At 42.0% G+C, this 24,687-nt stretch overlaps 2 protein-coding genes across 2 annotated transcripts in view; one reads left to right on the forward strand and one right to left on the reverse strand.

Moving 5' to 3' along the window:
* Window positions 1–24,687, reverse strand: part of LOC138190142 (interleukin-1 receptor accessory protein-like 1-A) — a 123,646-nt gene that overhangs the window by 57,272 nt on the left and 41,687 nt on the right. The window lies entirely within an intron of this gene.
* LOC138190134 (transcription initiation factor TFIID subunit 6) overlaps window positions 15,923–24,687 on the forward strand; it is a 115,498-nt gene continuing 106,733 nt past the window's right edge. The window contains exon 1 of the mRNA XM_069132697.1: window positions 15,923–15,932. The gene's annotated coding sequence lies outside the window, so the exon portion shown is untranslated. The remainder of the gene's footprint in view (window positions 15,933–24,687) is intronic.

Genomic DNA, 24,687 nt, shown 5'->3' on the forward strand with positions numbered 1-24,687 from the left:
GACGCGTGTATTTTTTATAGGCGCAGACGTTCAAGGTCAACATCGTTATTTTCAATAAGATACTATATTTTTTTATGTCAAAATATGGAAGGATGTTGAATTTTGAATTAACAGCAGTTGAAATGTGAATTAATAGCAGTTTTGAATAAACTGCTATACAGCTGTAGTCAACGATTAGTCTCGATTCGTTTCTCGAAAATTTACTTCGTATAATATCAAGTCGAATATTCAATATTATGAAAAATGTCCGAATGACGGCGGAGTTTACGTGCGCATTACGCACATGTAGCAAAGCAAATGTTACCATAAACAGACAATTTCCCAATCGATGGAACGGTCGTGGTGGAGAATTTCTGTGGCCACCGCGTTCATCGGATCTAAAGCCGCTGCACTACTTTCTGTGGTGGACATTAAAAAAACATAGCTTACCGTGAATCAACAACGCCAGAGTATGTGAAAGAACGAATTCGTAAAGCATTACGAACGGTAAACAGAAACAATGCAGAGTGTAGTTGCCTCGTTGGTTAGTAGACTGTATCATTGTATTAAAGTTAATGGGTAATGGATACCATTTCAAACACCTACGACATTACGACGTTAAATGAAGACAGACGAGTGCGATGAGATAAAATCTGTACGGATAAACATCGTCACGTAAACATCGCTGTTTTACGGAAATCTTTGATCAAATCGAATGCCTAATTTCATATTACGTAAAATAAATTTTCAAGAAACAAAACGAAACTGTTCGTTAACTATTGTTTATCGTGTATTGTATTAGTGTATTGTATAAAGTATTAGTTGGCAACTAAGTGATTGCGGATTTTGTCATTAGATAGTAACGACAAAATCTGCAATCACTTAGTTGCCAACCCAATATAATTATATATAGTATAACAGTTTAGAGCCAGCAAAGATCGATACATTTCTATTCAGAATTCAACAGCCTTTCGTGTTTTGATATCAAACATACAGCGTTCCATCTAAAACAACTTTATAAAAAAAATACATGCACCGTTAGCGTAACTCTTCACGCCATGCAACTTTTGCATACAAATTTTTCTCGTACAACACTTTGCACTGTAGAAGTTATTAGAGATGATCAATTCCAGGACTCTGTACATATTATTGAGATATGTGTAATTTTGTGTGCTACAGTGGATTAGCCGCGTAGTAGTGACACACATACATGAGTATGAGTGTATGCGGCAGTATGTGCGTGCACAGCGTCTCGTAAAACAGAAGAATGCAACTGTTCCGTTGGTAGTGTGGTAAAGAAGATGACGAGACAAAGAGAGTGCTGAGACGCGTGCAAATGTGTATCGACGAATATCTTGTAAATCACATATCAAATAAATCTGAAACTATTTTAATATTAATTCTAAGTGTAATCTAAGTGTTCCTATACATTTATTTTGGCGATTAAGATCCACAATTCTTAGCATATATATTTCAATTTATATTTATAATATAATGCAGATCTGCTACCTCATCCTATGAAATCCAACAAATTTCGTCTCGATCGGTTACTGGTGCCTCTCAGAAGTATTAGGTTGTCCGAAAAGTTTCTTTCGTCTTATAAGGAAATAACAGACGCACAATGTTTTTTATTTTACATTAGTTTATTGAATTATGCACGAACATAATAATGGAAATAGAACGAAATGGATTATACCTAATTCAATAAAATAATATAAAACGGAAATTGTTGTTCATCTATTATCACCTTATGAAACGAAAGAAGCTTTTCGGGCAATCTAATACAATCGAGTTACGACCTAGTCGCAGGTCATCTTCGATTTGACGCGTTATTCGAACGAGTTACATAGTTTCGGTCTTAGTTTAGGCTTGGTCTTTCGTAACTCGAACCGGCTATAGCGAATCGAATAAGCGGCTCGTTAATCTGTCCGAAGCAGCAGGAGCAGCAGCAGGAGCAGCAGCAGCAGCAGCAGCAGCAGCAGCAGCAGCAGCGGCAACGGTGCGTTTCATCGAGAATCGATAACGCCAGGTAAAACCCAGAGGACGTCCAATCTCCGCGTAAAATTTTCCATCGCCTGGAAAAAGCAAAGGAGATTTTTTCTCTACGCGGAGAGTTCTAAAACATTCTCGAGACGACGTACCTCCGTTTTTTCTCCAGATCGTAGCGTTGGTTCGCGTTCGATCGGGCGCAGTGGAAAAACGATCAAAAATAGGAGACGAGCGACTCGCGAGCAGAAAGACGAGAATAGACCATTAACGTAACACGATTAATAAACATGAACGGTGTCCGCGAACGAGCATCCGGCATGAGAAATTAGGAAAAAGCTGCAGCATCCACTACAGTCCATTTATTGTTCTCTGGGTTGTTGAGCGAAGATTTACGAGCAGCTCTCACATTACAAGTCTTTGGATCTTTACTTTCTACTTTGTTCATTAACGATATGCCCAAATGCTTTTTATATCGCCGCTTCTCGTTGCTTGCGAATGACTTAAAGCTGTTTCATGCCACTGATAATCCTCACAGTCAACTACTTATATTGTACAATCCCGTAAGCCTTGCGTACCTGAAATTGTGATGCGCTCGAAATAAGTTAACTTTTTAATTTATTTAAATGCTCTATTATTCGTTTGTAACATAGAAAGCACACTATACCTGTTAGTTATACCATAAATGATTTTCTGCTGTCTACTGCGAATCATATTCGTGACATTTACGTTACCTTTCTCTCAACTATCTCTTTCGTTAGACATATATCATTTAATGTAACTAGCAGAGCATTTAAAACTTTCATTCTCTTTAATAGAGCCTCTAAATCTTTTAAGATTGTTTTTGCTTTTTCACTTGAAATACTGGTCGGCTGTCTGGCCTCCACACCGGGATTACCTTCGTAATATGCTTGAAAGTACACAGTATCGATTTTTCCGTTTAGTCGCCCATCGAATAGATGATCCAATGTCGACATATAATCTCGATTTCTCGTACAATTATAATATAATTATATTACTTCGTATAATTCGTTAAATTTATGATCGCAAACGGATTATGTTTGACATCCTGATGGCACATAAAATACTAAATGCCACTATCATGCGTCTTGAAATACTGTGTCTTTTTAAGTGAAGATTAAATTCGGTCAGCGTCAAGAAATCGTAGTTTACTGCATCCAATTTGTATAATAATTAACTTCAATAAGTTTCGTAAATCGATAGCCTTTTTCTCTTTCTTCAAATATAATATCAATAGAACATTGTCATCCATAAACGACTTGTCATCGAATTGTATACCAAAGGGTTGTATATCCGTGAATAATAATAACAATTATAATTAAAAGTATGCCAAAAATTGGCTCGAAACGACGCTTCAAAGGCGAAGACATTAAAGAGGATTAAGCTGCAATTATACACAAAGTCGATCGGACATATTCCGATGAAATAAGCAATTGCGAATGAAACACGCAGTGCGCCGCTCTCGTAATTAAAAATGCGTCGGTAATTAAAAAGCGAATCTAAAGTCTAGGGACTCGCGACCGCGCAATGCCTACAATCACCAGCGGGCAGTCCGCAGCGTTTTATTTTCTGTATTTTCATTTTCTCTTTTGACACCAGTATCGCAATACTTGATATCGAGATTTTTCAAAGACAAAACAAAGAAACGAGGAAGAAAGAAAAACGCGAAAAGGAAGGAAAAACTTTGAGCTAGTTTCCATCTCCAGAAACGGATCTTTCCATCTCCCTCTTTGCAAGCTTCAACTATAGCAATCAAAGAGACTTATTTAACGTTGGTCTGCGACAAAGCGAAAAAACTTTACTTGCTTTACCAATAAAACGAAGATCCTTCGAGAGAACGGCTCATGGAGGATAAAACGACAATGGAGAGTATGCCTGGCAAAACCTGGGTTACAAAGTTCTCCACGCGACTTGCCGTATTCGATTCGTTAAGGTGGCGTTACGAGGTTTAAACGTAGCGCACCATTTCCCTAAATGCGAACACGTGGCCATTCCTTCGTTTTTCTTTCATTTATATATTTCCTTGTTTTGTATCAACGTCGATCCCTTTAATGAAGCGCGAATAATTTTCAAAAGCTCCGGCTGCTTCTTTTCTCTCTGGTAAACAAACAGTTAAAACCACCTTCAATGCTTTGTGAGATTTCTCTTGGATCCTGGCGTCCATCGAATATCCTAAGTGGGTACCAAAAAAAAAAAAGATACCCGAGATTTCTCTGGCTCTTTACCAACGAGAGCTCGCTATCTCTCGATAAGCGATCCGTAATGCGGCGGATAAGAAAGTTGGTGAAAGGAGATGGACTTTTGCGCCACGTTCCGCGCTAACTTTTTTCGCTCCGTCGCGTCCAGACGAAAAATCAGGCAGAAAGGATCAAAGGGAGAGCAGATCCAAGCTTGTCCGGCTTCAGGCTGACGTACGTCCTGTTGGATCGAGCGAACACGGCGATCGCCAAACGAATTCCCCTTTCCTCCAGAGACTAAAGAAATCTTTTGCGCGACACGATTTCCCACGGCCCCGCACCACGCCGCGTCGTGTCGCATCGCGTCGTCTCGCATCAAGTCACGTAAATCTATTTTCTTCCGCCGACTGCCATAGAGATCAAAGACAGGTAGACGACCAAGGGACGTCTCTGTTTCGTGGACGTATCCTACACGTATGTAGGATTTGACATTGTCGAATTGACAACGCGTTTGAAGCATCAAATGTGATGTATGCGTTGCTCTCGACTTTAAGACGAACATCTCTTTGCGACGAGTGACGTCGATGCGCTAATTAAGGGACAGAAAGAATTAACACTATTGTCTCCCGCGGGGTAGAATGTCAGGTACTGAGGAAACAGCTATGGATTTTTATGCATTTATGCACATAATATGCAGATATCTAGAAAATATTCAAAGTGAAGTCTTGTTATAAGATTTAACGAATGAAATAAATCTCTATGTAGGTTCCATTTCTTTAGTTATGCTAATAAAAGTATGAAGTTGCATAAAAATCCGCAGTCTAGGGGAGTGTGTCGCAATATTTCCATTTTATCCAGCCTAGAATAGTAGTAAAACATCAAAATAAGTATACCTAAATTAAGTAATTGTATGTACCTAATTAAGCAGCACTGAGCAGAGTTATGATAGTGGTGCAACTGTGAAACTGTCATGCATATTTGCAATTATAGTTTACTACGCGTAAAAGATTTTTTTATTTTGTACAGTAGACCATGGGCTAAGCCAAACGTTTAGGAAATAGAGCTTTGAAAATAAAGGAAGAAAAGAATGTAAAGTAATGTACGTGTTTTTCAGCGAGATCACCTTTTCTTTTATCGATCTTTTTCTAAATCAAGCGTATAACTGCTCGACAGAAGTATACTTCGATCGACTAAACTCAATAATTGCGCGCGGAATCTGTCTGTCATCTCGACCTCCGAGAGATTTTTCGGTTTGCAGCGCTGTATCAACCTATCGATCGTAACGACCCTTTTTTAATTTATTCCACGCTGCTTTGTGCTCCGCGATCCGTGATAAAGAGAAATGTCCTTGACAAAACCACGTTAACCTTTTAAATACTTAGGAATTTCACGTGGGGCTGTTTCTCTGTACGGCAGAGTTTGACGCGAATTACGCGTAAACGATACAGCACTGCAACGTGTGACGGATAATTCTGTTCCTTACGCAAGCACATTGGAACGAAGTTTTTGATAACTAAATTATAATTTTTCTTAAAGATATGATGCATCATATACTTTAACTTCGATAATTTACTTTAATAATTAATAATACAATTGAGTGTGATATTTTTTTAAAGCACGGTACGACACATAGACCCACGTCACAATTTTCACTCTCAGCGCGATAGTGTTTTTCAAATTGCTCTTCGTTTTCTATTTCGAAGCGACATTTTGAGGTTGAAGGTTCTACAAAATTATAAACATACGGATCGGTATGTTAATTTACATTAACGAAAAGCAACAATTGATACCTTACACTGGCGCATCGAAAACAAAGACTATATATTCTGTATATTGTTAATACTGTTATAGAACGTTGTAAGGGCAGGAAAATTGTGAAGCAAGACAAATGAAAAAGATCGTTTAGTTTAAACGGTGAGCGTATAAGTTAGTAGAGTGAGCCACTATAGTGGTACATCGTAATGATAAGATGATCCGCGAAAGCCACTATAGTGGCGCATAGTGCTTAACCGTTTGAGGTTGCTTGTCTTAATCGATTGCGAAGAGAAACAAGCGACGCAATAACGCTCGTCATATTTGTTATTTTTATAAAATACATCTATATTATTATATATGCGTACTATTATATAAATATTTCAAGTTTTCTTCAATAAAAATTATTGAGAAGATAACAATGAAAGAAAATACCACCAGTCGTTCGTAGCGTTCAAATGTACTGGGACTTTTCGACACAAAATCTAAACAACGCGATCGCGCTGCTTGGGACTCGAGCGGCTAAGAAGTTAGCAGACCAAGTCGGACAGCGACCTCGGCGTGACGAGTATTCAGCATAAGTTGCCCTTTTTCTACTCGTGGCAAAATCGGTGTTTCTTCGCACCGTTTCTGTTAAAAATTAGAAGTTGGCGTATTCCTACGCGCTGTGCATTCCACTATCTTCAGGAAAACGACCAAAGTTGGATTATCAGGTTCGCGGCGACGACGCTGCACGCGGCTGATTCCCGGCGAAAGAAGACGGATGGCAAGCACGATCCATAGACTCGTTTCAGCAGAGCAGAAACGTCGATGGCGTTACAAGGATGTACGAGGACAAGGACTCAATTATCCAGGATTTTGAACGCGGTCGAGTTAGCGCGGCGAGGTGAACGCAAAGGTCACCGATCAACGAGCTAGAGCGGCGTTCATTTACCGACCCCGTCCCGGTAAAGAAGCCGGATAAAGAGGAGCCCTCAGTCGAGCCCTCGATCGACACGCATCTACCACAAGTTAAGGCTAAATCAAAAGAAGACGTTGAAGAGCGTTTAATGCTTCCGAGTTTCGAGAAACAAAGGGAAGTTTTCTCTCTGACCGTAAAAGGCCGCTTCGTGCAACTCGATAACGAGCAATCGCTTTATCGGCGGTGAATTTCCGCGGCCTGCAAGACTACCGACTCCGATTGCCTCTTTCGCGATCTTTCAATCCGTAGCCAGAAGTCCAAAACCGAGCCATCGGAGACCGGCTTGGGTTCAGTTCGGGCGCAGCTTCGAGTAATTGAAAGTCTATATATATGTCGAGTTCTCATTAGTGTCAGGGGCGTATAACGAATCTTCATTTGGATTAGCCATCGTTGTTGTACGATAGAGATAATATTGACTGGTATAAATATGGTTAGCACAGAGTTAGACAAATAACCGTGGTGATTAGATACTCGAGATGCTAATGGCAGTGGTCTTAGGTTCGATAACAAATCCACGGGATAACTCTGTTAAAACGTAGAGTATATTTTGAAACACTAAAAGATACAAAAACGTTCGCTAGGACGCTCGGTATTAACTAATCGTAAAGACGATGTGTAACTCTCCAAGGAGATCGCAAGAAAAAAAAGACTGATGAAACTCTCCTCTCCTAACGATCGCGTTCGTTTGTTTTATATAGGTCGAGAGGTACCGACAAAATTCCAATCGCCTTTGTTAGGCAGTACCGCGTAGCGGCGACATTGTTCCTGCCCGGGGTTTGATTATTAATACAATGTGTATGTCCTACGATATTGATACTCTGAGGCAAAGCCACACGTGGCTTCATTTGTCCTCGAGCCCGTGTGCCGCTACTACTATATTTTTAAGGAGAGAGCTATGCAACTACTCTATACCTCTGTTAGGTGAAAACGTCCATCCCGTGGCTGTGGCTACGTTTAGCGACCAGTTGCGTCACCTCGAGCCCAAGCCCACTGTCACAAATCTCGGACAAACATAATCGAATTGAATCATAAACAACTACTTCTAAGTTTTATCATTTAAGTACAGCTATAATAAATAGTCTAGACTAAAGCATTGGGGATCTCCCCAAAAATTCCAGAAGAAAGGCCCCGACTGTCCTTTCATCTTCGACATATATATGTACTTCCCCCCTCTTTTATGCAGAACTTCTCGGCCAGCAAATGTCTCTGAAAACCCAGACGAGTAAGAGGTTCCTTTTCTGACTCAGCCTCGTTGTGCCTCTCTCGCAACGTTCTCGAGAAAGAACAACGGGCTCGGAGAAGCACGCGGACCCAGAAGTATGTAATTACATGGCGCGCACAAAGGACGACCGACGAAACGTGTTTCAGTCACGAATGAAATTGCTCGAGGACACGGCTCGTAATTCCATCGAGTAATCGGGTGCAGCCGATTAAAGAAGTCGACCCCGCTGGAAATTCGATCCGTAGGACGGTCTACCTGTCTCTCTCGTTAGTAACGCGATTAATCCAACCTCGTTATTATTTGTCCCTTTCACTGTGGTGTACGTACGACATAGTTGCATGCCGAAAACTATAAATTATTAAGATTTGCGATTACCACGACGATGCACGGAATCGTTACGTATTTCTTACTCTGAAATCGTCCATATGCGTTGCGAGTACGTATTATCCGGCGTGTAAATAATTGCGTAAAAAATCCACCCGAAACGTTTCTTAAATTTTGTAACATAGTCATTATAGCACAGCAGCATTGAAATTCACGGAGGAAGGATTAACCTTCGCACACGAGAGGCGACTCTTAGTGACCACGGCGTTCCGTGCTGCAACTCCAGTGGCGAGCGACAAGCGACAGTTCCTGTTTATATTAGATTTCGACATCTCCGAATTGACGAGAGCACAATATTGATTCGTAAATTGGTTCCTTAGCACTTTGTGTTGTTTGTTAGGAAGTGTAAAGTGTTTGACTTTAAAATGAAGATAAAATATTTAATGCCATATCCCTCCGAAACTATGGTTCTGACAACGTCTCCAACGTTAGTTCGAATTCGACGACCATGGCAAAAGTATTATAGTTCAGAAAAGCTAAAAAAATGGTTTTCGGAAGTGGAATTAACTGAAACGAAGATGAACTTGATTTTGAACTGTTGGAAAATGAGGTCAATTATATTCAAGAATGCATCCTGGTGAATGCTTTGTAAATTATCATACAAGAAAAACACAGAAATTAATATTACAAAATCATATTTTTAAAGATGTAAATATAGATAAATTATTAGAATATAATGTTTTTGTAAATTAATTTGTATTTAAAATCATTTTACGCTAGCTGTAAGACACACGTCACGTATGCGTTAAATCATCCGGAGTAGCTGCCACGCTCGACCGAAAAAGTCCTCGAGTGCAAAGGGTTAAAAGCCAGATGCGGCGATTCGTTTGAAATCGCGCAGGGTTTCCGATTTACGGCGTGAGCAAGCTTGCTTCTTCTTTTTCCGCGCGCTAAAATCGGTAACGCGACTCGAGGAAGGCCGGTTCCTCGATAAAACGTTAATTAGATCGACTACTTGCTCGTAGCTGGCGTCCTCGCGCCTTCAATCCTCTCGTTCTCGTCGCGCCAGTACCGACCGCATTAACCATTCGCCGCCGTTTCCACCAGAACTCCCAGGGGATTGTTATTTCTCGCGCCGCGCCGCCCGGTCCGCGAAGCTCCCGCGGGAACCGAGCAACAGGAACGTGTCACGGTCTACCGGGAACTTCGCCTCGGCTCCACAACTTTCTTCGTGCTGCCTCGCGGAGAAACCGCGAGAATATTAAGAGGGAAACGCGCCAAGGACTCTTTCGAACTCGAATATCTCGTCGCGGTCCCGCTATAGATATCGTTGCACGATCGTCGATGTGCATCCACCTGGATTTCAGGTATAAAAGGCGGGGCCGGATATTTCGCCGCGCCCTCTATATAATTCGATGCATCTCTAGTTTAGCGGATTAGTTAGACGCAATTAGAGCGGCCCGCCAGTTGGCAATTTGGTGGCAGGCCACGCGTTCTCCGGTAATTCGATAGGAAAAAAAAGAAAAGATCGTCCTCGAGGCTCGACAAGATTGCAGCGATCCAATTACCCAGGCCCTGAAAAGGGGACTCGAGTACGGAGCCAGAATGCCGATGCTTCCTTTACGCTCGCTGTAATTCGTGGCCTCCGTTCGCTATAGAAACCTCTCGTCGCACGCTTTTCTCTCGGAATCGGCCGCTCTTCATCATCTATCACAGAACACTCGCTGGTTTATTAAAAACGAAAAAAAAGACGAATTACGATCGAATCGCAAGGTTCCGAATTGTGTAAAAGCTTTTTTGTAATATTCTTACTAGAGAGCTTTTACAGCACTGGAACGTTCGATTTCTGTTTCGCCAGTAATCGTCGAACAGTGAACGAGTGCTGCTCTACGCTTTCATCTCTAACGTCTAATTTTAACTGCAATTTATTAATCAAACGGATAGAAACCTCTTTTATATAAAAGTATCCTGGTATAAAGTACGAGGAGAATAACTATCAGAGTAATTCTGTGAAACGATATTACAAACAAGTGTACAAGTACATGGAAGCAGGTTTACGCGCCGCTCGATTTGGCTAAGATTGCATAAATCTTCTTTCTTAGGTCGCTGTCTGCAGTGGGAAAAAAGATAAAACTGTTGCACAGAGAACAGCCAGCATACTGATATTTAAGTGAAAAAAATAAGGCACAGAAGTTTGAGGAGTAGGATGGTGGATGGAAGTTGATAAGGCTAAGGAGCTGAGGACAGTCAACAACCAGTTTATGATTTTGAATAGAAAGATAGCATTGTCCTAACTTTACTAAAGCGAGGGAAGAACGAGCATCTGTTCAGTTGGCTGAAATGTACCATAAGCTACCATAATGTGTTATTTTTCGTAAAACGGTTGCTCCGTTATCGCACCGTTGCGACATCACAACAATTTGACTGCCACGCCGAAATCACATGTTTCGCACAGGACGTCACGGGAGTATTTTTATTATTCAAAGCATAAAATGGCAAAATAATAATAAATCGAAGATGTAAGACAACATTTTTCCCCGATGGACCGTTTATCTTATTGGTGGCTATCGGGTGACCACCGTGGCGCCTTGGTAACAGTTGACAGCGACATATTATAACAAGGCTTCGTTTATTTCAACAAACCATTCGCATTCGTTATTTCGTCGTAAGCAAAACGTCCAGAATATATTGTTGAAACGTGTAGAAGATATTAGTAAATAGTATTTGCTCATTCTATATATAATAGTAAGGTTGAGAGACAAGCGTAACATTTTTATGATTTCGACGAAACATTCGGTTGAAATGGTAGAGGTACAAAAAAATAATATTTGTGATAAACCAATGGTAGTGGTAGATTACAACAGAGGGAAATGTGCTGTAGATTTATCAGATCAAACGATAGCATGTTCTATACCACATAGAAGAACCCTCAACTGGTATATAAAATTAGCTTTAGAGCTATTGTTAAATACATCAATTTCAAACGCGATGATACTCTATAAACAAGCAACAAAAACAAAAATCAATGTATCAGATTTTAGAATGCCACTTGCAACGCACCTTACACAGTACCATTCCCCAGAACCGTCAAATATACTTATACGACAAAGATTGCGACGCGAAATGGAGAAGAAAGAAGGGCAAGCGTACTTGGCACGAAAATTTTGCAGAGAGTGCTATAAAAAAAACGTTAAACAGTTAGGACCAAAAATTGCTAAGAATCGGACCAAAAAGCTGACCACCTATTGTCCAGATTGTATTGATGAGCCACATTTATGTTTAATGTATTTTAACACAATGCACCGTTAGATGCAAGATTTGTTCTCATTTTTTCTTATTGATGTTCTAATAAAAATATTTAATTGTTCAAATTTTTATTTCAAAGTATCTTCTATTTGTCGGTTATATTCAAAATGCCGTAACTGTCAATCTTCGTTCAATTTTTACAATTGTAACAAGTTGAAGCGCTCCGGTCACCAATGACCATTGTGGCAGTCAAAGTGTTTACGCGTATGCGTCCAGCGAAACGGAATTCATCCGAAGAAAGAATCGAAACCCGTTCGAACTTTGATGTCGATACGCAGCAGATAGGTCGTGTGGTTCTCGAAGGATTTGCCAAGACATTGCCATCGGGACAAGAGGAGAGTTGCGAAAAGAAAAAGAAACAGAGAAGAGACTCCTAATGATCGATCCTGGTTCTTTACTCTCGCGACGCTATCGTTACGACTCGTGCTAATTACACAGTCTGGTCGGCAGCCGGTCGAAGGAAAAACGACAGAGAACTGGCGCGACTCGATCCATGGACTCCGTTCCACCGATAAGCGAATTCCCGTACTCCTGTTCTCCTTGTCGTCCCATCGACAGAGTCGCATTTAGTCGTCGGCGATACGACCTGCTAATTCCTCGTTCGTTCGAATATTTTCGTCGCGTCTGCGGCCGTTTAAAAACCTGACCGTCGCTTAAGTGCTGTCGGCGATTAAAAGAAGAGGAGGAAGGATAAAAAAAACAAGGTGCGGACCAATCTCGCGTGGATCATCGCGCGAATCTCGTCTCGTCCGCCTAGAATTTCTGCTAATTATTTAAAAATACTGCTACCTCGCCAATTCCCATGATTTTTTAATATGTCGCAGAAATTGTGTGTGTGTGTGATATAACCTGGCCCAATTCTTATCTTTTGTTTATAGCCTATATAGGTTTCGGTTAGGTGTTATCTTATTTGGCCGCCACCAATGCCAAAGCGTTCGCTGTCACGGACACGCGCAATTATAAGTGCAATTCATCGTGGCAGTACCGACAATTTTTTGCAAATATGTCGGAAATTAAGGTCGGGGTTTGCATGTACCGGGAAAAGTTGTTCCAAATGTTATTTCTCTACAACATATAAAAAAGTCATAGAAATCGGTGAGATCGCAGTACTTCTAAATAATTATTTTTTAGTAATCCATCTAATTATGTAATGTAATTAATAATTAATTTAAACATAAAAATAGTCAAGACTATCACCACTGCAGAGTAAAGTACTTATTTACGAAGCAATAATAATATCGATATGGACTTATGGCATAGAACTATGGTGTTGTACTTGAAAATCCAATACTGCCATTATACAAAGATCGTAATCTAAAATATTCCCTACAATGACAGATACACCATGGTATATACCAAACAAAACACCTTGACATCCTATTCATCGTAGAGATGATACAAGAAAAAAGCAACAGCCGCCGCATCGGAGTAGATGTTCGCATCAACCCTCTCGTTCAATCACTCCTGAAGGAACAGGGTCCTAGAAGACTGAGAAGACAGAGGTCGGCTGACCTGGAACGAGGTATGGTAGAGCCATCATCATGACATATGTGTAAGTCACCTAAAGCCGAAAGCTTTAGAATCCTCGCTCCGATTCTGATTGAAAGAAAATATTGCAATCGCGTCTCGCTTTGGCTATCGACACCGAAGCGAAGCGCTCGCGACGATTTCTCGGTTCGTTCGTGCGCATTACGCGAAAACCGAACGTTACGTGGCGAAAGGAGGGATTTTTCGTAAAATGCGACCGAGCTCGTGCCTTTTCCCCAACGAGCAAACTTTCGTTCTCGCAGGACGAGTAAATCTCCGCGCAGGTCGCTCGACCGGATGCTAAATAACCCTGTAATTGCGCCGAGGGAGAAAGTTTTTCGGCCGATGTGCCCCGGGTACGGTGTTTTTCGACTACGTCTACGGTGCTGCTTTTCATAAAAACTTTTTTCTTGTCGATGACTCTCGTTCTATATAACGCGATCCTTCTCGTTTAAACTTTCGTCGTTGAATTCATTTATCGGTCTCCTACTCCTCGCCGCACAGCGACTTTTCTTCCGCTGCTTATTGTCGAGCACGTCGATCGATCGACTAGTTTAATTATCGGGATAAAGCCACGATGGCATCCGCGTCGCGAGCTTCTTCATCTGCATCGTATTATCGTCGCGAGAATGGAAAATCTACAACGTTCGCGACGAAAGTTCGCCAAGCACTGGCAGACAACACCAGTCAGTGATAGATGCGGACATCCCAGTCTATAGCTTGGAAACACGCGAATGCCACTTCACGGTAGGTCAGTGTCGATCGACGCTAAGTTTAAGATGGACGATTTTCCTGCGCAAGTAACCTCGATGGAGCGAAACGCGATTCAACGAAGTGGAAACGTCGTATAAATACACTGTAGTTATAAGAACATCTGATACAAAGCGATCAAAATATTAATATATTTTCAAAATTATAATGAAAGAACGTTCCTATACCGTTAATTCTATACTTTTCCAGTAACTGAAATCAAATGCTCCGCAAAATTTCCACTAAAACAAGGAATGCTTATAGCTGTTTATCACTTGAGATCCATACTTTTTTCCAACAAATAGCTAACGCGTGAGATAATCTATACAAATATAATAAATGGTGATGCACACATATTCCAAGTTATCGGCGTCGATAGATAGATATCCGAGAAACGACATCGAAGGTAAACTAATTTCGTTGTGCATGGGTTCGGGGAAGAGAAAGGGGAAATAAAAAGAAGGCAGAGAGTTGGTAGGGGAACCGTTGAAAGGAAAACGATGGACTCCGATGGAAGCGATAATTTATTCCGTTTGACGGAACAACTTTTATTTGTAAAGAGAAATTAACCGGTCGGTTAAGGAAATTCGGTAGAAGTTTTTCCGGAGTGCAGGCGGATAGTGGGATAGTTCGATTTCACGGGCCAGCCAAAGGGATTTAATCGAGCTCGCTTTTGTTTTTATCGGCGAAAGTTTTGCAACATCGAGAGGAGGAGTTTTCGGTGGACTTTGCGAGCCGATCGCTCGGTTTGCGCGGCACGCATACCAGGTGCAAAGTGGTTTTTCTCGGAACGGAACAAGCTGGCGCGCGCGATCGTGGCTTCCTCGATAGAGGATCGAGGTAACCGGAGAAGCGAATTTTTGTTGACGTCCACTTAGCGGACGATCGATCGACGCGGGCCCCCCTAATCGTTTCCACGGAATCGGACGTGTAGAGTTTCGAGGTGGTCGAGCGATAAATTCGTGGCGGTTATCGAGCCGGCGACCACGATAAAACCCATCGATTCCGAGAGGCCACGTGGCCGTGCGTTTTCACGGAACGCATTGCAACGCGTCGCGCCGACATTTCGGAGAAGCGCTTATGGAAAATCGATGTACCTGCCGTAAGCGTTTGCACGCTTTCTTATTCGGCTTCGATTTCTCTCCCACGCTCGTTTTCTCCTTTTTTTGTCCATTATACGCTAACGTATTTCGCGTCAGCCCGACGTTCCATACCCAGATACATACACCGGAAGAGTATCGAATGTCTTCGGTCGTTAACGCTCCACGTTCAATCCGTCCACTCTTTCCCATCCCCCAACCGCCTCCAGCGTAAGGCTACGTTTTTATAAAATCCGCTTCTTTCAAATATACATACGACTATTACATCTTTTCCGGCAGCTCTTACATCTACATAGTTGAGCGTATAATTTGAATCTACTATTTCAAGTAATACGACGGAGATATATTTCTTCTAATTATAATACAATGATCCAGTCGTTGCTGCTTTTATTTTCTTAGTTGCTTTCGACAAGTACAAATGGCTACGTTCGTTAACGCAGCGTAATCGGTGCCAAGTCACAGCGACGTCGCATCCGCCCGTCTGCAGATCGCGTTGCTCGTGTGCATCGGGTCTGTATTGCATACGTATTCATACGGTTTCGTACATAAATTTCGAAAAATACATTCATAAAAAAATGTTGCGCTAAGTGTCGAATACTAAAGTGCTCGTGAGTCACCGTAGATACTCGTTCCATCGCAAATAATATCGATAACGTTCTGCGCGTAGAAAGAAGGCTGTTAAAAAAAGTGGCCATTTTTAGCGTCGCTTGCAGTTAGAAAATTCAGGCGAGAGCTTTAAGCGTTTTCTCTTCTAAGGAACAAAAAATGCTCGTATCGCTTACCCGAGAAACAGTGGGCAAGTTGTCAAAAATGAATTCAAATGTGTGAATAGGATAGTGATGAAACAACTCGCTTTAACGTTATTACATTTCATCTTCTTCTTCTTCTTCAGATATCGAATCGTCTTGAAAATAGTCAGTGAGGAAATCAGCAGGTGAATCAATCGAAGATTGGAATCGAGCAAATCCAAAATACCATAATAACGTTGCTACATGCGAACAGCGACCAACAGCGCGCTATCATCGTCTTTGCAAGAATGGTTTCCAATCCGATTTTACTTTTGCCTATCAATACGTGTAGGTATGAAATACAGGATCCGGCTGAATAACGCGTAAAAGCGAATACGACGTGATTACTTGTAGAAAAATCAGAAAAAATGTAGAATAAAATTCTTTCATTTGCGGCTTAAATTTCGAGAAAATCGAGTTTGGAAATTCATCAACCATACATAATATGGCTAATTCCGCACTGGACGGAATTAAATAATCAGCAGGAGGTCATCCTACATGTGGAAACAAGTAATAATAATAACAATGAATCATGTCGTAGCCGCTGTTACATGTTATTCGGCCGAACATTGTATTTTAAGCTATGGGAATGTCGAAAATGTAATTTAGTTTTTAATAAAATTGTATTTTAGTAAAATATTATTTATCTGATATCTTTTGATAATAGATGCAACAGAAAGAATCTCTAATACGAATTCAGTACCAACTATAACATAAGCTAGATAGCGTAATCAATTCCTACCACTGCAAGAAGATTAATTTATCTTGCGATGATAAACAGCGTTCACAGCTGCGACAGAAAAGAATTGTTATTGTTTCGATTACTCTGAAACTTCGATAATGATATCATCTCTCTGCTTTCATTTTTTTCATCAACTAAAAATTCCCACAACTACTTCAAGAATACTTACATGCATAACGTATAAGTATGTATTTTATATCATTCTTATTCTGAGATCGAATCATTAAGTCCTTGAATATGCAAACAGTACACTTGCTCGGATGCAAAACGGTGAACGCATTATCGATCGTTGTTATCATGCAACAACGATTTTATGGTACTTTGCTCGATTCCAAACTTCGGTCGGTTCATCAACTGACTTTGTCGTTAATTATTTCGAGAATGATTCAATATCCGAAAGCAAGAAGATGAAACGTAACGCTTAGGTGAGATCGATCACTATCATATTCACGCGTTTGTATTCGTTTTCCACAATTTTCTCGTCCTTTTTTGGAAACTGGTACGGACATTCTCTTGTTTCCCGGCAGACATCCTTAAGGATTCTGCATAAATTTTTCAACTCCAGTCGATATCAAAAATGGCTATTTTTACCATACTCTTCTTTCTCGTATTTACGCATACACACGCAATACTCGTTCCATAGTTAACTATCAAACAACTATATTTGCAGAAACGCGTATTTGATCGAACAACCGCGACCTTCACGGGGTTAAGTGTTTACAAGTCGATTAGCTCGACCAGTTACAAACCAATTTTTCTCCGCATCGGCGAGAGTGCAGATATTTGGAATCGCGTCGCTGTTTCTCTCGCGCATCGAAGGGGATCGAAGAAAATCCTCGAGCGGGGCGAAAGAAATCCAGAGAGACGAGACTGTAAGCTGCAAAAAGCTCAACGCCGCTCTTCGCCGGAGTCGGGGCCAATGTATAGCGTATAGTCGCCTGGAAAAAGGATTTCCTTTCCGCTTCCTAGTCGAACGATACGTTCTCGTGGAAAACTGGAACAGCCGGAAAATCAGACCGCTGGATCTGCGTAACTCCAGGCTTCTCCCATCTCTTCTCTCCTCTTCAATCCTCTTCGACCTACCCGACAACCGATTTTCCTTTCGCGGATTATTCGTCGCCCATGAGGAATTTCGAGCCGATTTTCATTGTAAGCCAGGAAGAAAGCGAATCTCAACGATACGCATTTCGCATTTGCACGCTTGCGGCGATGTTAGACGCTCGAAAGGAAAGTAGTCGATTTCCATAATTTTTCCAGAATCACCGCGATTCTTCTAGAATTTTATAACGGCTTGATTTTCGAGGCAGTCGAATGACGGGTCGACTTTGATCAGCTTTTATCCGTATCGCTGGGCATATTTCCGTTAACCGTACGCTGATCGCATAGCGCGGTGTCGCTCACACACGCAAAGGTTACACATGGAAAGTTGTAATATCAACTGTTGTACCGACTCGCCCCGATTTTCGAGGAATGTGGTCGACATGAAAGATCGTATGGAAAATCCATTCGCTAAAAAAACCTGAGAGCTTCTGCAAGGATGGAATATTCAAAGCTTGAAAGATGGAGAAAGCTTGTGGAACAAAATGGCACCTATATAATTCGATAAACATATATCGAACCGAACTGTAAATCGGAACGAACTTTCCGAGCGACCCAATAATATCACTAGAACTACCAATTAGTTAACACGAAGCTATTTCTATCAAAACCAGTCAAAATGATTAGTCCTTAAAAAATACGTAATAATAGAATATTTTTATATTTATCGATTTATTACTTTCTTACAGAAGGAATTCCATGCTATGTAGTATATTTTTGATATTGTCAATCCATCTGGGACCATGATCCCTAAACGAAGATTGACACATTTATAAAATTGTAGAATTAGTGATTTTGACTGGTGTGGTATTTCTAGCATCAGCGTCTAGCGATCTAGCGATCGATCCGGAATTTTCCTGATAATTGACATCATCATATCGAATGATACGCAGTAAAAATTTGGAAAACGTGTGGGAAGTTGTACAAAACGAGGAAACTGGTAGATTGGGGTTCGATAAACAGATTGCAGGACCCTTTTACACTTCGACAAGTACCATTCATTTTGACTGCTTTTGGTATAAGTAGCCTTGATACAAAATTATTTTGAGGTTGAATACATAAAAAACAAAATAAAACTCATTATATTATTCCTTTAGTTATCGTTGCGAAAGTCATTACATCACTGCGGAAAAAAGATATTGCATGAAATAGGAATTTTAAAATAAAATTGTGAAACCAGTTAATTTGATTGGTGTGGTAGTTCTAGTGTAAACAGAACAATATTTATACATATTGTAATACTCTACATTACAGCACATAAAACATACTAATATTACATTCGGCATTAATCCTTTATACTCGAGAGGCGACTCCCAGTGACCACGGCATTCCGTGCTGCAACTTCAGTGGCGAGCGAAAGGCGAGCAGTTGACGAGAGTGCAATATTGGTTCGTAAATTGGTTCTTTAGCTCTTTGTGTTGTTTGTTAACAATTGTAAAGTGTTAGACTTTAAAATGGAGATAAAATATTTAATGCCATATCTCTCCGAAATTATGGTTCTGACAACGTCTTCAACGTTAGTTCGGATTCGACGATCATGTCAAAAGTATTATAGTCTAGAAACCCTAAAAAAATGGCGTTCGGAAGTGAAATTAGCTGAAACGAAGATGAACTTGATTTTGAACTGTTGAAAAATGAGATCAATTATATTCAAGAATGCATTTTGGCGAATGCTTTATAAATTATCATACAAAAAAATACTGAAATCAATATTACAAAATCATATTTTCAAAGATGTAAATATAGATAAAGTATTAGAATATAGCTCTTTTGTAAGTTAATTTGTATATAAAAATGTATTAAAAAAATATATAAAGGGTTAACCCTTTGCACTCCAAATTTCACGCCTATTAAACGTGAGATAACATCGCTGCAATGGTGGACTGTTTCGTTGTTTTCGGTTATAATCGTAGCTTTAGACAGCACTAAGTTTAGATGTAAATATACGGAAATACGAAAATGTAGGATGAATTAACGCGAGTATTTTAGTTACGTTAAATAAGTATTTATACTGTGTTATAGATGCAAACTAGATCTATTTCTTGACCACGAGGTCGAAATTAAACACATACATATCGCGAACGTTCGTTACAGCCTCGTCGGATCGGCTGAACTACGATTTTTCCGGCTGCCGTCTCGCACGAACACCGAAGGTTCGACGCGAAGCACGCGGACGCGAACGATTCAAAATTAGCAACTGTCTCTGCTATTCGTCCTGCTGTCGACGTCGTGCTGTTTCTCATGCGCTTTCGATCGGAAACCGCGAGACGTACAAATGACGCTCTTTCGGGAACAGAAAACGCGTTTTATCCCCGAGGCGTCCGACGAGTTTCATCCTTCTTCGATGTTCTCGCCACACAGCGACTCATTTTCGTCGCCGAGGAAAAAGTGGAGTGCCCCCGCTAGTTTTCATTCTGAATTTACGGTGTCGAGGGGAACTTTTTCTACTTAGCGAGGATGAATGCTTTTGTTTCCTGGATGCGGCGAGTGAGATTCATTTCGCTGCGCGTACCTCTGCACATCGAGGTTATCAACGCGACGATAATTAATTCGCGGAAGATTCCTGCGACGCGTAAACAAAACCGAGCTGCGAAATATCGTCGTTTCGTCGGTCTCGCTCGTCCTTCTCCTGTCTTCGTCTGTAATCGAGTTGCAGCGAATTAGCGACCGTACTCTGTGTCACGTTTACCGTAAACACGGATGCGATTCCGAAAGACGTTTCGAGTTTCCAGCGACTGCAACGACAACGTAGTCGAACACGGAGACGTTTCGAGGTACCCGAGATTCGATTCGTCGCAATCAAATTACCGATACTCTGATCGAGTTAACCGAACATCGGACCAAGCTCGTTATAAATGACTTTTTCCAACGCTGGTTTCCGTGTTTCAATTTCATCCCTCGATTCGCCAGAGAGAATTTCACGGCAGCCGCAACATTAATGCAGATTAAAAACATAATCCTCGGTCCGGGTCGGATGAAAAAGCGGGAAAAAACTCACCTACCGTGAGACGCGGCCGCGCGTGTTCGCTCTCGCGAAGCCTCGTCCAACCGATATAAATCACTCACCTGAAACAGAAAAGAAGGAGAAAGGGTTAGAGATCGTGGCCTGACGATGTTACGAACGACTCGCGACCTCTCGTTCGTTGAAACTGTTATCGTTCGCGCGAAAAACTCACTAATACGGAAATATTTTCCTCGCTGGTGAATTATTCCGCCAAGGAAATTGCGCCACTTGGTTTCTCTCTTCGCAGATTGCACCCTCGAAACCATCTTTCAAACGTATCTTTCAAACCACCTTTTTAATTGGCAGTTTTCGACTCTCGTGCACGCGCGAGTTACCCGCTTTATCCGAAATCTCCGCTCGGCAAATCCCCAAGGCGCTCGCGGCTCCGGTTTTCCTACTCTTTTTTCTTTTCTACCTACCGCCTAGTCCAAGTCAACGAGAGTTCCGATACGTGGTGTACGTAAACGAATTCGACGTAACGATTAACTGTTAAATTAATTGCTAATATTATATATTGTTAAATTCTTTTTTTTTATTTGGATGAATTTTACAATCAATTCTCATTGGGAATTATAAGTAAATTTTTCTGTCGTGGTACTATGTCGTGTTTAATAAGTGTTTATCGTGTGTTTGATTCTAGTTGAATCTAATGCTTAAATCTAAAGGCTAACGTCTTTTCAGCCTGCGTCGTTGGATCTGATCCAACGTGTCAAGTAATTGAGTAACTAGTGGGTTTTGGTGGTTGTTAACTTTTATGTTATACCTGTTACTGAATTTGGATATTTCTTCTTTGACTGTAGGTATCTTGAGGTCGCGATGTATTGTTTCGTTGGTAACATACCAAGATGCATCTATTAATATTGTTAAATTAACTCACAAATTAAGACTGTTGTAGGACAACGCTGCAGCTATCGACACCGTTCCAGGCTTCCGACAGTAAGTTGTGTACAAGAGAAAAAAGATTCTCAACGTTTCGTTGCAGCCTTCGTCAGGGACCGAAGGTCGGTATCAACGCGTCAAGACGTTGGTTTACGTGTACCGTAAGATGCGAAAGCTTGAAAACCGCTGCTATAATTCAACGTATACGAATCGAGATGAAGCAACCCCTAGAGTCCGGCGATTTCGAGGCTGGGCAGACTGTTCCAGGTAAAAATCGGCTGCAAAGTCAGCGACGAAGGTGCTGGGATACGGCATCGGGATGCCACAGAGAAGGAAGAACAACGGAACGAGACGAACGCGGAAGACGAGAGAAAAGGAAAGAGAGAAGAAAAGGGAAGAGTAGAGAGAGAGAGAGAGGAGAGGAGAGGGAGTTCGAGGAAAGGTAGAAGCATGGGTCATGCGCGAGGATTATTATCGGCAAATGAGAAAGAGGGAGGAAAAGGGAGGCGGGTTACGACGTAGGACGATGAGGAAAGAGGTCGAGTAGTTTGTTTTCAAAGGACAGGTAATAATGGCTGTTAGGCGAGTAGAGTGAACTCGGTATGGAGCGCGAAGATGGTTTGTATGCAGACAGCGGCGGTCGTTCCGACACCCGGCACACGTGATGAAATTTCCTCACGGCGTCGTGCTGCGTCGCGGCGGCGGGGAACACGACACGGCCTTTTACCGAACCGAACCAAACCGAATCGAACAAACCTTGAACACAGGAAAAGATCCGCAGAAAGGAAATCCAAAGCAACGAGAAAATGTCGATGAAAGATCGAAGGGTAATGGCCAATCGGCAGTTTGCCTAAAGTGAAACGAATCTCGGTGCATATTTAGATATTTTCACATAATATCAAACGAGAAGATTGCGAAGAAAATGAAATGCGGAAAGGTGAGGCGGAATAGAACGGTTCGAAGCGAGTAGAGTCGTTGGGATCTGCGAGTTAATTCAATTGCACGTGCATCCCACTCGCGGCTCTCTCAACTTTCTAGAGACTACCGTTCCCGGGGACAGCTGCTTCCGGTTCTTCGCGCGTTCCGCCAACCTATTTCGAACACGGAAATTACCTGGCGTCGCTCGACAGCTCGCAAAAGCTGAAACGGGCCGGTGTCGGTTCTCGTCGCTCGATCGAAACGTTCGACGCAACGGGCTGAATCGCTACAACGATAGGCTGAAATCGAACGGAAGTAACAAGAGACGAGACGTTGCGAGGAAACTACGAGGCAAAGTTACGAAACATCGGAACAGCAAGGCAAGCAACGTGGAACGAATCACGCGGCGCAACGTTCAGGAACTTTATCGAACTTCTATCGAATGCAGTGGCTCGTTAAATCGTAATTATTAGCTCGTTACGAAAGTTCCGTTCGCACCAACTCGCCCGGTAATGCCCGACTTTTTTTACGCGCTTCACCGTGGAATTACGAACGCTGTAGTCCGTGTTTCCTCCGTGTTTTAAACTCCGGTTTCTCTACAAAGAGAAAAGTTTCCGTTTTCCCGATCCGTTTTCGCTACGATACCTACCTACGTGTCAATTCGACGGCCGTAGCCTTCGACGGAGTTCCCTCTGCCAACAAAATATATCCACGTATTAGGTCGTCCGAAAAGTTTCTTTCGTTTTATGAGGAAATAATGGATGCACAACATTTTTCGTTTTATATTATTTTATCGAATTACGTATGATCCATTTTGTTTTATCAAGGTAAAGATCACAACGTTTGACAGATTAGGTTTCACGTTTGTATAAAAATGCATCGTTATAAAAGACGTGTCTGTAAAAGAAAGAGACTTTTCGGACAACCTAATATTTCGATTTTCAACCGTTTTCGATAAACAAATAAAGATCGCGTGAAAAACGAGATGAGAGGCCGTTGCTTTTGGTGATCGGTGCGACCGAGTCGGCAACTAACCGACAACTTGTAGCCATAACTTTCGAGGAACGGAGCATCCAGGCGAAAAGAAGAAAAGAGGAAGTCGAGTGGAAAAACGAAAGGGGAATCGAGCAACGATCGCAGCAACGGCGATGCTTCGGGAAAACTTTTCGCTTCGAGCGTACCCCTTTCGAGCGTAAACGAACGCGATTAATGTCTACGGAATCGAGAAGCTTTCCATCCATCCTTCCATCCTCCCTTCCTCCCTTCCTTCCTTCCTTCCTTCCTTCCTTCCTTCCTTCCTTCCTTCATCCATGAAGTTGTTGTGCAACTCACGCATATTCTCGCTGAAGAAGCGTTTCGCGTAATTCTGGAATTCGTGGAGGAGCAAAGAGCCAGAAGCCTGGCGAAAAGTTAATTTATTGACGCGTCGGCGAGCTCTCGTCGACAGCACCGCTTCTCGTTCGTTCGTCGTCATCGTCTCGACCGACACCCACTTGGCGTAGGAAGGGCGGGAAAAGAAAAATGTTGCGACGCAGTTCGGCTGGCGGCTATCGGCCGGAGTAGCGACGAGTAGCGGCCCAGCCGCTAGACCAGCATTAATTAACGCGGACGATGAACGCTGTCTAATTTGCATAGCGTTTCGCGCGCGCGGCCCGACCTCGGAAGCTCCATTCCCGAGCACCCGGTACATGCTGGAATTTCACCAGGCCGAGACAGGATCCGCCTACCGTCTCCTACGGTCTCCTTTTGCTTCCTTTTCTCTCGTCCCCCGCACCTTCGTTCCGTTTCTCTCCCACCCCCTACTATTTCTCTCTTCTTCTTTTCTTCTCCATCTCACTCCCTCTGCTTCTTTCTTTGTTCGCTGCTAGCCCCTTTTCCACTTGGTCACGGACTTCTCTACCCTTGGCCCTTTCTTTCCCTTGTTCGACACGCTCGCCTCGATGGCTCGCGATAGTTAGCGATAGCTAGCGATGGCTAGTCGATTCGTTTCTCTCGCCGGATCTTGGCCGATTTAATAAGCCTCGCTGCACCGTTCAGCTCGTTCGAAGGCGAACGAACCGGCGAAACGTCCACCAGTTTCCAGCTCGAATCGAAGATAACGAACAATTAGGTACATTTCCGACTATCGACGGCTCTTCGAATCTCTGCTAATT

This window comes from Bombus flavifrons, chromosome 3 (assembly GCF_040668555.2).
Source record: "Bombus flavifrons isolate JBK064 chromosome 3, iyBomFlav1_principal, whole genome shotgun sequence".
Classification (NCBI taxonomy): Eukaryota; Metazoa; Arthropoda; class Insecta; order Hymenoptera; family Apidae; genus Bombus; species Bombus flavifrons.